The following is a 10,678-nucleotide window of genomic DNA, read 5'->3' as shown; positions in this document are numbered from 1 at the left end:
GCAGGACCATTTCAGGTTGTTCGATTTATACTGACTTCATAAAAGAACAAAACCTCTGTTATTATGGATGTGCATTCTCTTAATCCTATTATAATAACAAATACGTATACTTAGTATTTGTTTCTTTAACTTATTAACGGGTGAGATTTATTCGTTAAATCAATAGGCCCGATGAGTTTGGAGATAATACCATTTATATGGTGTTTTGTTGATTAGAAAAGGAAACTGTGTCTTATTTATTTAGGTTGATGATGTCCTCTTGAGGAGCTATAAGGATTATCATGTAAACCCTGTAGGTGGACTTAGTCCGACATGGTAATAAGGTTGAGTTGTATTACTCTTGGAGCTAGATGTTAATTAAGTGAGTTGTCAATAACTCATTTAATTAACGGACATATGATATCTTAAACACAGGGAGACTAACGCACACATGATAAGTAGGAGCCCATTTTATAATATGGGATTGGTGCGGTAGTTCAATAATAACTCTTTAGTGGTATGAGTTATTATTGATGAACTTGAGTTGGGTGTTAGGGTCGAACACAGGAAGCTCAAGTCCATCAGAGGGCCAAAACCAATTTCTCTTCTCGGTCCTTGTTGTAGCCTCTATAAAGCCTCGCATTCACCCATTTTAGTTTTGCTTCCTACCCAAGAAAGGGGCCGGCCATATCCTTGCTTGGTGCCCAAGCAAGGGGCCGACCAAACCTTGCTTCCTACCCAAGAAAGGGGTCGGCCACATCCTTGCTTGGTGCCCAAGCAAGGGGTCAGCCAAGCCTTGTTTCCTATGCAAGAAAGGGGCCAGCCACATCCTTGCTTGGTGCCCAAGCAAGGGGTCGACCAAGCCTTGCTTGTTGCCCATGCATAGGGGCCGGCCAAGCCTTGCTTGGTGCCCAAGCAAGGGGCTGGCCACAATAAAAAAAAAAGGAAAAAAAAAGAGTTATGAAAAGGGAGATTTTTTCTCTCAACATAATTCTAAAAAATTTATTACTTTTTCTCTTTTTTTATCTAGCGCAAAGGGTTATAAAAGGAGAGGAGGTTGTGCCACAACAATCAATAAATTAAGAAGTGATAAGTTTTTCTCCTCAACTAAAAACCCTCTCCTTTCCCTTAAGGTCGGCGCCTCATCCTTTTCTTCTTCCCTTTCTTCCCTCTAGGGCTGGTGCCCTACTTCCTTTTCTTCTTCCCTTTCTTCCCTCTAGGGCTGGCGCCCCATCTTCTCTTGGTAGTCGGAGCTTGGAGAAAAAGAAAACGAAGAGACGGAGCACCTTGGTGGCCGGCGGTTTGGAGGAGAAGAAGAAGAAGGAGGCACCCCTTTTCTTTGCATCTTTTGGTGGTAGGTAGCTTGGAAACAAAAAAGGTTTGGGTGTTTTTGTCTTGGTAGATCATCGCCCACACGACGTCAAAGAAGAGGAGAAGAATACGACAGAAGATCAAGAGGTCTTTGTCTACGAAGAAAGGTACAACTAGTTATTTATTCTACAACGCAACTAGTTTTGTTTTCTTTGTACGGATCCTGAAATACCAACACAAGAGGCTAGCGATTTTGTGTTTCGAATTTGTGTTTCAATTTTGTGTATCGATTTTGTATTTCGATCTTGTGCTTCGATTGTGGTCTCTGTAGTTAAACCTAAGGTTACTGTAAGAAGCTTAAATATTCAATTTCTTTGAAAGACTTTGTCTAGGAAGTGGTGGATGATCATGTAACGACCCAAATTTCCTCATTTTAAGCTCCAAAAGTAATTCAAAAATATTTGGAAATGCTATAGAAAAATTCTAGAGATTTTTAGAAATTTTTAGAGTATTTTTACGTAATTTTTGGAGTTCGTTTGATATTTCTACCAAGAGGAAGATGTAACGCCCCGGCCCGGGTGGGTCCCATCCGGATCGAGATGGGAACGCCACCAGAATTGCCCATCGGGTTAACGACTAGCTCCACAAACCACCGGAGGTCCTTTCAGCGTGTTTTATCCTCACTCGCACGCACCCTGGAAACTTCCCAGGAGGTCACCCATCCTCAGATTTCTCCAAGCCAAGCATGCTTAACTTTGGAGTTCTTAAGTTTGGGCTTCCGAAAAGGAAGGTGCACCTTGGTGATATGGATAGTACCATCTAACCTTTTAAATCATACTTAACCAGAATCTCAGAACAAGGGTATTACAATCACCCCCACTTAAAGACACAACGTCCTCGTTGTGTAACCACAAATCACACCACAAACAAATCCTAGAATCTCCCTCGCTAGGTGGTGAGTGCGCCTGTGGTAGGAGCACCCAGGGCACCACCTAGCGAGGGAGATTCTGGGATTTGTTTGTGGTGTGATTTGTGGTTACACAACGAGGACGGTTAAGTATGACTTAAAAGGTTAGATGGTACTATCCATATCACCAAGGTGCACCTTCCTTTTTGGAAACCCAAACTTAAGAACTCCAAAGTTAAGCGTGCTTGGCTTGGAGAAATCTTAGGATGGGTGACCTCCTGGGAAGTTTCCCAGGGTGTGTGCGAGTGAGGACAAAGCACGCTGAAAGGACCTTCGGTGATTTGTGGAGCTAGTCGTCAACCCGATGGACAATTATGGGTAGCGTTCCCGGTTCGGTCTGGGTGGGGCCGTCTAGGCTGGGGCGTTACAGAAGAAGTTTAAAAAAAAAAAAAAGGAGAAAGAAAAATGTTGAAGCCGGGTTTTGAACCCAAGACCTCGGACATGAACCAGATCTTAACCGGACGTCGCCAACCAACTCTGCCAACTGTCATTGTTAATCAAATATGGAAATAAATTGATATTAAGTAGTAGTTAGGAACAGTAAAATAATAGGAAATAAAATGGTTGCAGCTGGGATTTGAACCCACGAGTTGGGCTTTAAGCAGAACGCAGCCCACCAAGTGAACCAGTCGTCAGTTTTGTTTAGAAAAGGTAAGAAAATTTATTTAACAAGTTAACAGAATATGGAGATTATAAAAAAGGAGAACTTACGTGTTAATTTCCGTGACCTAAAATTCCGTTTCCTTCTTCCTCTTCTGCGTGTGCGACGGCGGGATCGGGCGAAAACGAATCCAAGAAGAGATTAAGGTTTTCTCTTCGGCGGCCGGCCAAAGGGGACTTCTCCACGAGCTCTTCTTGGATTCGAGCTCCTCTCGTCAAGAAGGAACAGTAGGCACGAGGAAGAGGGCGAGTTTGCGAGATCCTCCGCAAGCCCTAGAAGCATTGGAAGCTTTCTTCTCCGGCTGTAAGTCCAAGAAAAGCCTAAGGTAAGACGCTTACTCACCTGCGGTAAGAGTAGCTCTCGGATTTCTTGTTTTCCATGATTTCGTAGCATGTTGTAAGGATAGTTTGTTTTGTGTTGCTGCCGTAAGTCCCAAGGGAAGGAAGGGGAAGAACGGTAGAGGTTAAGTATGTGGAAAGATTCCTTTCAAGCTTTGAAATTGGCATTTGTAGCTTTTGATTTGGATTTTTCTGTGTGACCGTGATAAGCATGCTTGGTTAATTTTCCCTTGCTGCCGTGAGTTTGATAAAGAAGAGGAGAAGAGATCCATTAAGTTCTTGTACTAGTATACCATGAAACAAAACAAGCTTTACATAGGTTTGAAGAGAAGATCCCAGCAAGTTTTAGCTTGAGTTGGAACTTGCTGTACAGTTTCAGATTTTCTTTTAGCATTTAGTTTAAGTTCTGTTAAATGTATTTCAGTTTTGGTATGAGGTTTATGTCTCTAGTTCTAGTTTGTTTTTCCTTAAAATTTCGAAGCTTATCCATGCTTAACTCAACTTACAAAACTAGTAAATACCAGATGCATAAGAGTATGCTTGATTTTTGTTTTAAGAGTTAATTATCATGAGGTTTTAAGTGTCGTACTATGTTATTTTTAGGCACTTCAATTTAGTATGACATGCAGATTTTATTAAGTTATAATGTAGAATTTTATTAAGCATTTTTATTGAGCTTAAGTGTAGATTTCTTTTGTATTCTATACATGATTATGTGTTACATAGTTAGTTTCATTCATAGATGCATATGAAAAATACCCTAACAGTATTTTGGGATAAAGAAAAGTGTAAGAAAGATAAAGAAAAGTATAAGAAAGATAAAGAAAAGAAAAGAAAAGGCTGAGGCCTTAAGTAGATTCCAAAGTCGAGACTTTAGGGATTTTTTGCACACAAGGTGCCTATTAAAATGCCAAGGCATTTAAAGAAGAAGTAATTAAGATTATAAGTATTTTATTTTTAAGAAGAGGCTAGTACCCGACTTCCGAGGTTGTCGTTAAACAAATCCAGGTGTTTAATTCCGAGGTCTTGACCCTGGTAGACCGAGGTATGCTCTTTTAGGATTGGTGCGCTACCAAACTAAAAGCAGCAGATGCTAGGCCCAAGAAGAAGTTGATTATTATTTTGAAGTATTATAAGTATAAGTTTTTGAACAAGTAAAACGAGTTTTACATAAACATAAAGTATTAAAGATTAAGTTAGAACAAATGAAATAAGTTTCATATGGTTCTAAAAATCAGTAAGTTTAGTTCCTTATTCTACCATGTTTATCTAGTAGATGAGTAGTTTTCATGTTTACCTATTAGATGAGCAGCATGATTAACTATTAGAATTACATGAGTAGATTCCTTAGCTTTTCTTTGCTATTAGTTTGACATGAGCAGTTATGTTTATGCTTTATTTCTTTTTAGAGCATATAGTTTCCAGTTCTTTTTGTATACATGCACATTTGTGATTTTGTGAGTTAGATAGCGCTTACTAAGCAAATTTTGCTTATAGACTACACTTCCTCTTACTGCAGATAAAGGAAAAGAAAAGATTTAGCAAGGAAGGCGACAAGGTGGCGCGGATGGTGTGTGATGCCAGGACTATGGAAGCCTTGGGACTTAGTTTAAGAATTTATTAAGATTGCCATTCATTAAGAATGTATTAGATGAGTCATTTAGTCTTCCGTTGTTAGTTAATTGTATGTTTTTATTTTGCTTCCGTATTCATTACTTGCATGATTTGATTTCATTAAACTGCGTGGTGATGTTATTCCTTTTGTGTGTTTGATATATGTTCCAGCCGCCTGTGGCTGTGTATATTATGTTATGTATTAATGATTATGGTCACCGGTACAGGGGAGATTCTACCGGAATTTTTCGGTAGGGTTTCCATGTGATTCTTAATCATACCGGTTAAGTAGAGTTAGTAGTCAAGTAACGGTCATCCTTAGAGAGTAGTAGTAGTAAAAAGGGTGGTCATTACAGATCACATAACCAAGAAGGCTGAGTGTCACGCCAACGACCTGGAAGTCAATCCTTGAAATAGATATTTAATCACCTTCTGTAATATGGTTTAACTTTTGAAAAACACATGAGTTAAACTTGGATTAATAATGTTATGTTTCGTTTGCAATCCAAGTTCAACTTCTAAAAAGCAAATGGGTTGCTAAGAAAAGTTTTGTGCTTGTATAAATTTTTTTTACAAGGGAAACAGAACGGAATTTCGAGTAGCACCCAACAAAGTAAACACATTGAGCGCAAGTACCACCTGATACGAGACATCGTAAAGCGAGAAGAAGTTGTTGTCGCCAAGATTACATCAGCAGATAACATGGATCATTTCACTTAGGCCCTTCAAGGGAGAGCTTTTGATGGGCATGTTGAGGGGATGAGAATCAGATGTGTGACAACATATATGGCAGCAAAGTTTTTTAGAATAAGTGGAAGATTGTTAGGATGTATAGTAAAAGCTTATCTTTTTATATGAATATTTATTTTGAAATGAGAATCACATTGGTCAAATGTCTGCATTTAATTAAATGCAGTTGTCAATTTAATTTATATTGTAGATAACATGGTGTGTGGTGTCACACAGAAGATCATGTTATCAGTTCCTTATAAATTATAAATAGTAGCTCAAAACCAAGATGGATTGAAACAAACCATTGGAATGGTTGTAGTGTAATTCGATATTAGTTTATCTTGACTATAAAATTACACTACTACACTATGTGTGTATTGAGCATGATCATTTGAGGTTGTTCCTTTTATACTGACTGCATAAAAGAATATAACTTCTGTTATTATGGATGTGCATACTCTTAATCCCGATATAATAACACGCACATATACTTAATATTTATTTCTTTAATTTATCAATGGGTGAGATTTATTCATTAAATCAATAGGCCCGATAGGTTGGGAAATAATATTATTTATATGGAGTGTTATTGATTATAGAAGGAAACTGTGTCCTAGTTATCTAGGTTGATGATGTCCCCTTGAGGAGCTCATAAGGATTGTCATGTAAACCCTGCAGGTGGATTTTGTCTGACATGACAATGAAGTTGAGTGGTACTACTCTTGGAGCTAGATATTAATTAAGTGAGTTGTCAGTAACTCATTTTATTAATAGGCATTTGATATCTTAAACACATGGAGACTAATGCACTCATGATAAGAAGGAGCCCATAATGTAATATGGGATTGGTGCGGTAGTTCAATAATGACTCTTTAGTGGTATGTGTTACTATTGATGAACTTGAGTTGGGTGCTCAGGTCGAACAAAGGAAGTTCAAGTGCATCAGGAGGCCAAAACCAATTCCTCCTCTAGGTCCCTGTTGTAGCCTCTTATTAAAAGCTTTTTTATCCACCCAAAGCCCATCTTTTACCCAAGCTAGGGACCGACCACATCCTTTCTTGGTGCCCAAGAAAGGGGCCGACCAAGCCCATCTTGGTGTCCAAGATGTGGCCGGCCAAGCCTTGCTTGGTGACCAAGCAAGGGGCCGACCACTAAAGAAATAGAAGAGAGATTTTAATCTTTTTTTTATAGCAATCTACAAAGGAATAAAAGAGAGATTTTAATTTTAAAATCTTTCATTTTTGAAGCCATCCACATGGTTTTAAAAGAGAATTTTAAATTTTAAAATCTTTCCTTTTTTGTTGCCATCTGTATTGGTTTTAAAAGAGAGATTTTAATTTTGATAAAACTTTCCTTTTTTGTAAACATGATTTAAAAGAGAAGTTTAATTTTAAACTTTCCTTTTTTGTAACCATGATTTAAAAGAGAAGTTTAATTTTAAACTTTCCTTTTGTAGCCATCACAATAGGAAATTTAAAAGAGAGAGATTTTAATTATTATTAAAATTTCCTTTTTTGTCATGATTGGAATTAAAAGGAAGTTTTAATTTTGTTTAAAACTTTCCTTTTTAGCATTCACCAAGGATTATAAAAGAGAGGTAGATGGTGCCTTATGGTATAACATAACCTAAAGTTCCCTCTTCTATTCTCCTTGATGCCCGACCCTTCTCTCTTTCCCTTCTCCCTTTGCTTTCTTCTCTTAACGCCGGCAGCACATCAAGCTACTGTTGGAGTGTATACTAAAAGTCTAGCTTTTGTAAATATTTAATTTTGAAATAAAAGAATCACAATGGTCAATATCTATATTTATTTGTTAAATGTAATTGTTCAATTAATTTATATAAGTAGATAACATGGTGTATGGTGTCACACTCAGAAGATCATGTTGTCAGTTCTTTATAAATTATAAACAGTTGCTCATGAATAAGATGGAAAGGAACGAACAATCGGAATAGTCATAGTGTAATTAAGTATTATTCTATCTTGATTAATAAATTACACTAGTACACTCTAAGTGTATTGAGTAGAATCAATTTAGGTAAGTTCTTTTTGTACTGACTTAATAAAAAAACTAGACCTTAGTTATTATGAAAGTGTGTGCTCTTAATCCTAATATAATAACAAGCACATATATTTAATATTCATTTCTTTGACTTATCAAAGGGCGAGGTTTAGCTCGATAAATCAATATGCCCGATAAGTTGGGAAATTATATTACTTGTAGTGTATGTTGTTGATTATAGAAGGAATCTGTGTCCTAGTTATCTAGGTTGAGAATGTCCCCAAGAGGAGCTCATAAGGATTGCCATGTTAAACCCTGTAGGTGGACTTAGTCCGACATGACAATGAAGTTGAGTAGTACTACTCTTGGAGCTAGATATTAATTAAGTGAGTTGTCAGTAACTTACTTAATTAGTGGACATTTGTTATCCTAAATACAAGGAGACTAACACACTCATGATAAGAAGGAGCTCATAATGTAATTGGGATTGGTGTGGAAGTACGATAATAACTCTCTAGTGGAATGAGTTATTATCGATGAACTTGAGTTGTGTGTTCGGGGCGAGCACGGGATACTCAAGCTCATCGGAAGGCCAAAACCAATTTCTCCTCTAGGTCCCTGTCGTAGCCTCAAGACCATCCAAATGTAAGGTTCTTCTTGGTGTCCAAGAAGTGGGTCGGTCCAATGCTTGGTGACCAAGCAAGGGCCGGCCACATCCTCTTCTATAGGGGTCGGCACTTTGCTTGGTGACCAAGCATAAAGGGGCCGGCCACAATAATTCAAAAAGGGAGGGTTGTTTTGAATTTTTAGAATCTTCTCTTTGTAGAAAACTATAAGTTTTAAAAGAGAGATTTTAATTTTCAAAACTTTCCTTATTTGAATTAGGCCACATGTTTAATAGAGAGTTTTAAAAGTTTTAAAACTTTCCTTTTTTAACCATCCTCATGGTTTAAAAAAAAGGAAGATAAGTTTTAAAATTAAAATTTTCTATCATCATGTTAAAAAAGGAAATTTTATAAGAGAAGTTTTAAATTTTAAAACATGATTTTAATTTTTAGAACTTTCCTTTTTTAATTCCTACTTTAGGAAAGAGAGCTTGTAAATTTTATAAGAGGATTATTTCTTGTAAAATTAAACAAAAAATTCCTTTTTCCTCTTGATGAGGTGGTCGGTCACCTTGCTTGGTGCCCAAGCAATTGGCCAGCCATAATTAAAATTAAAAAATCATCACAAAATCAAAATTGGTGATTGATTCAATCAAGAGGAAAGAAAAGGGAAAAGGGAAAAGGGAAAACTAGAGGATGATTTTAATTTTTGTAAAAAGTTTTTCCTTATTTTCCTTGGGCAAGTAATATAAAAGAAGGGGTGAGGAGGCTTCATGAGACACAACTCTTATTCTTTTGCTTGGAGATCTCTTGGTGGTCGGCCCCTCTCTTTTCTCCCTTTCCCTTTGCTCTCTTCTCCTTGGTGGTGGTGGTGGCCGGATTTTAGAAGAAGAGGAAGAAGCTTTTGGATGGTGTTCATCTTGGAGGATTGTTGCCCACACGACGTCCAAGGCGAGGTGAGGAATACGACAGAAGATCTCGAGGTCATTAGCTTACAAAGAGAAGGTATAAGTAGTAGTTTTCTTCCGCATCATACTAGTTATTTTCTTTGTAAGAATTCTAAATACAAGAGGTAATTAGATCTAGTTTATCGAATTTATTTTTCGAGTTTATGTTTTCTTCTTTTTCGAATTTGTGATTCGATTGTTCTTTTTGGTTAACCTAGAGTTATTTAAGGAAATTAAATATTAGCTTTCCTTAAAAGGCTTTGACTAGGCGGTGGTGGTTGCTCCCATATCTAAGAAGGCCATGTGCCTCACCATGCAGTTCTGGAAGCCAATTTTGAAAATTAATATTTAATAAAATTAATAACATATGTAGATTTGAATCAATAGTGTTAAGTTCCACTTGTGATTCAAATCCAAACCATTAAGAACAGATAATTTAAATTTGGAATCAATGATGTTAAGTTCCGTCTGTAATTCCTAATTTAACTTCTAAAGAACACAATAGGTTATTTAAGGAAAGGTTCGACACTTGTACAAAAATTTTTGTACAGTGGAACCGGTACGTTTTCCTAGGACTAACCAACAATTGGTATTAGAGCTAGGGTTTGCCTCTGTATGTTTAGAATTCAAATAGGTTATGCACATGTTATACATAATTTAGGCAGGATAATAGTAGGATGTGCTAACTCTTAGGTAGCAGGCTCCAACTATTATGGCTTATTGATGTTGTGTGTGATTGGACCTTTGAACATGTCAAGGGCAATATTTTGTGTGTGCATGATTGTATGTAACTAATATAACAGGAGCTGTATTAGCCCTAGGATTTTAGAATTTTATTTTCGATCTAGATCACATGTACATTCCCTCGTGGAATATAGGATCGATATATGTAAAATTATATTTTTGTCGCGGATCGGATTCTTGCAAGGCGTGGTACTTATGGAGCACCAGAGGCGCAGCAGAATAAGATGCAAAATGGATGCGACGACTCGACCCGATGGCGGTGGCTAAAGATGGCAGCAGCTAGAGTTGGAGCACATGGAGGACAGTAATAGAAAAAGGCCATAATAGTTGGAAAATAATTTCCATATTTATTGCTTTTATTTACTGTGATGTGTGTGTATGCATATATGTATGCTAGGATAGTTTAAAATTCCTCACTTTAAATAACTAAGTGGAAGAGGGATTTATTTTAATAAATTCCACGGTCTCCATTACTGGTTTGTAAGTGATGCAAACAAACTTGCGCGTTGGCTCTGAGTACCTTCCTCCATATCGGATGAGTTTGTTTGCAGATCACTAGATCAAACTTTCATTTTGGATGACTAAAGGAAATTAATTAAGAGCGTGTGATCTTCCCCATCGGAAGGGGCACAATCTTATTAATGGACTTACTGTCAAGTAATGGTATACACTTAGGCACGTCTAATAGTATCATCCCCATCGAAGTCACTGCTATTATTTGTGTGACCGAAGGAAATCAACTATTAATTTTATTTGTCAAAAAGTTAGGTTGACAAGAT

This window comes from Zingiber officinale, chromosome 7A (genome assembly GCF_018446385.1).
Source record: "Zingiber officinale cultivar Zhangliang chromosome 7A, Zo_v1.1, whole genome shotgun sequence".
Taxonomy (NCBI): domain Eukaryota; kingdom Viridiplantae; phylum Streptophyta; class Magnoliopsida; order Zingiberales; family Zingiberaceae; genus Zingiber; species Zingiber officinale.
This window is presented reverse-complemented; position numbering follows the sequence as displayed.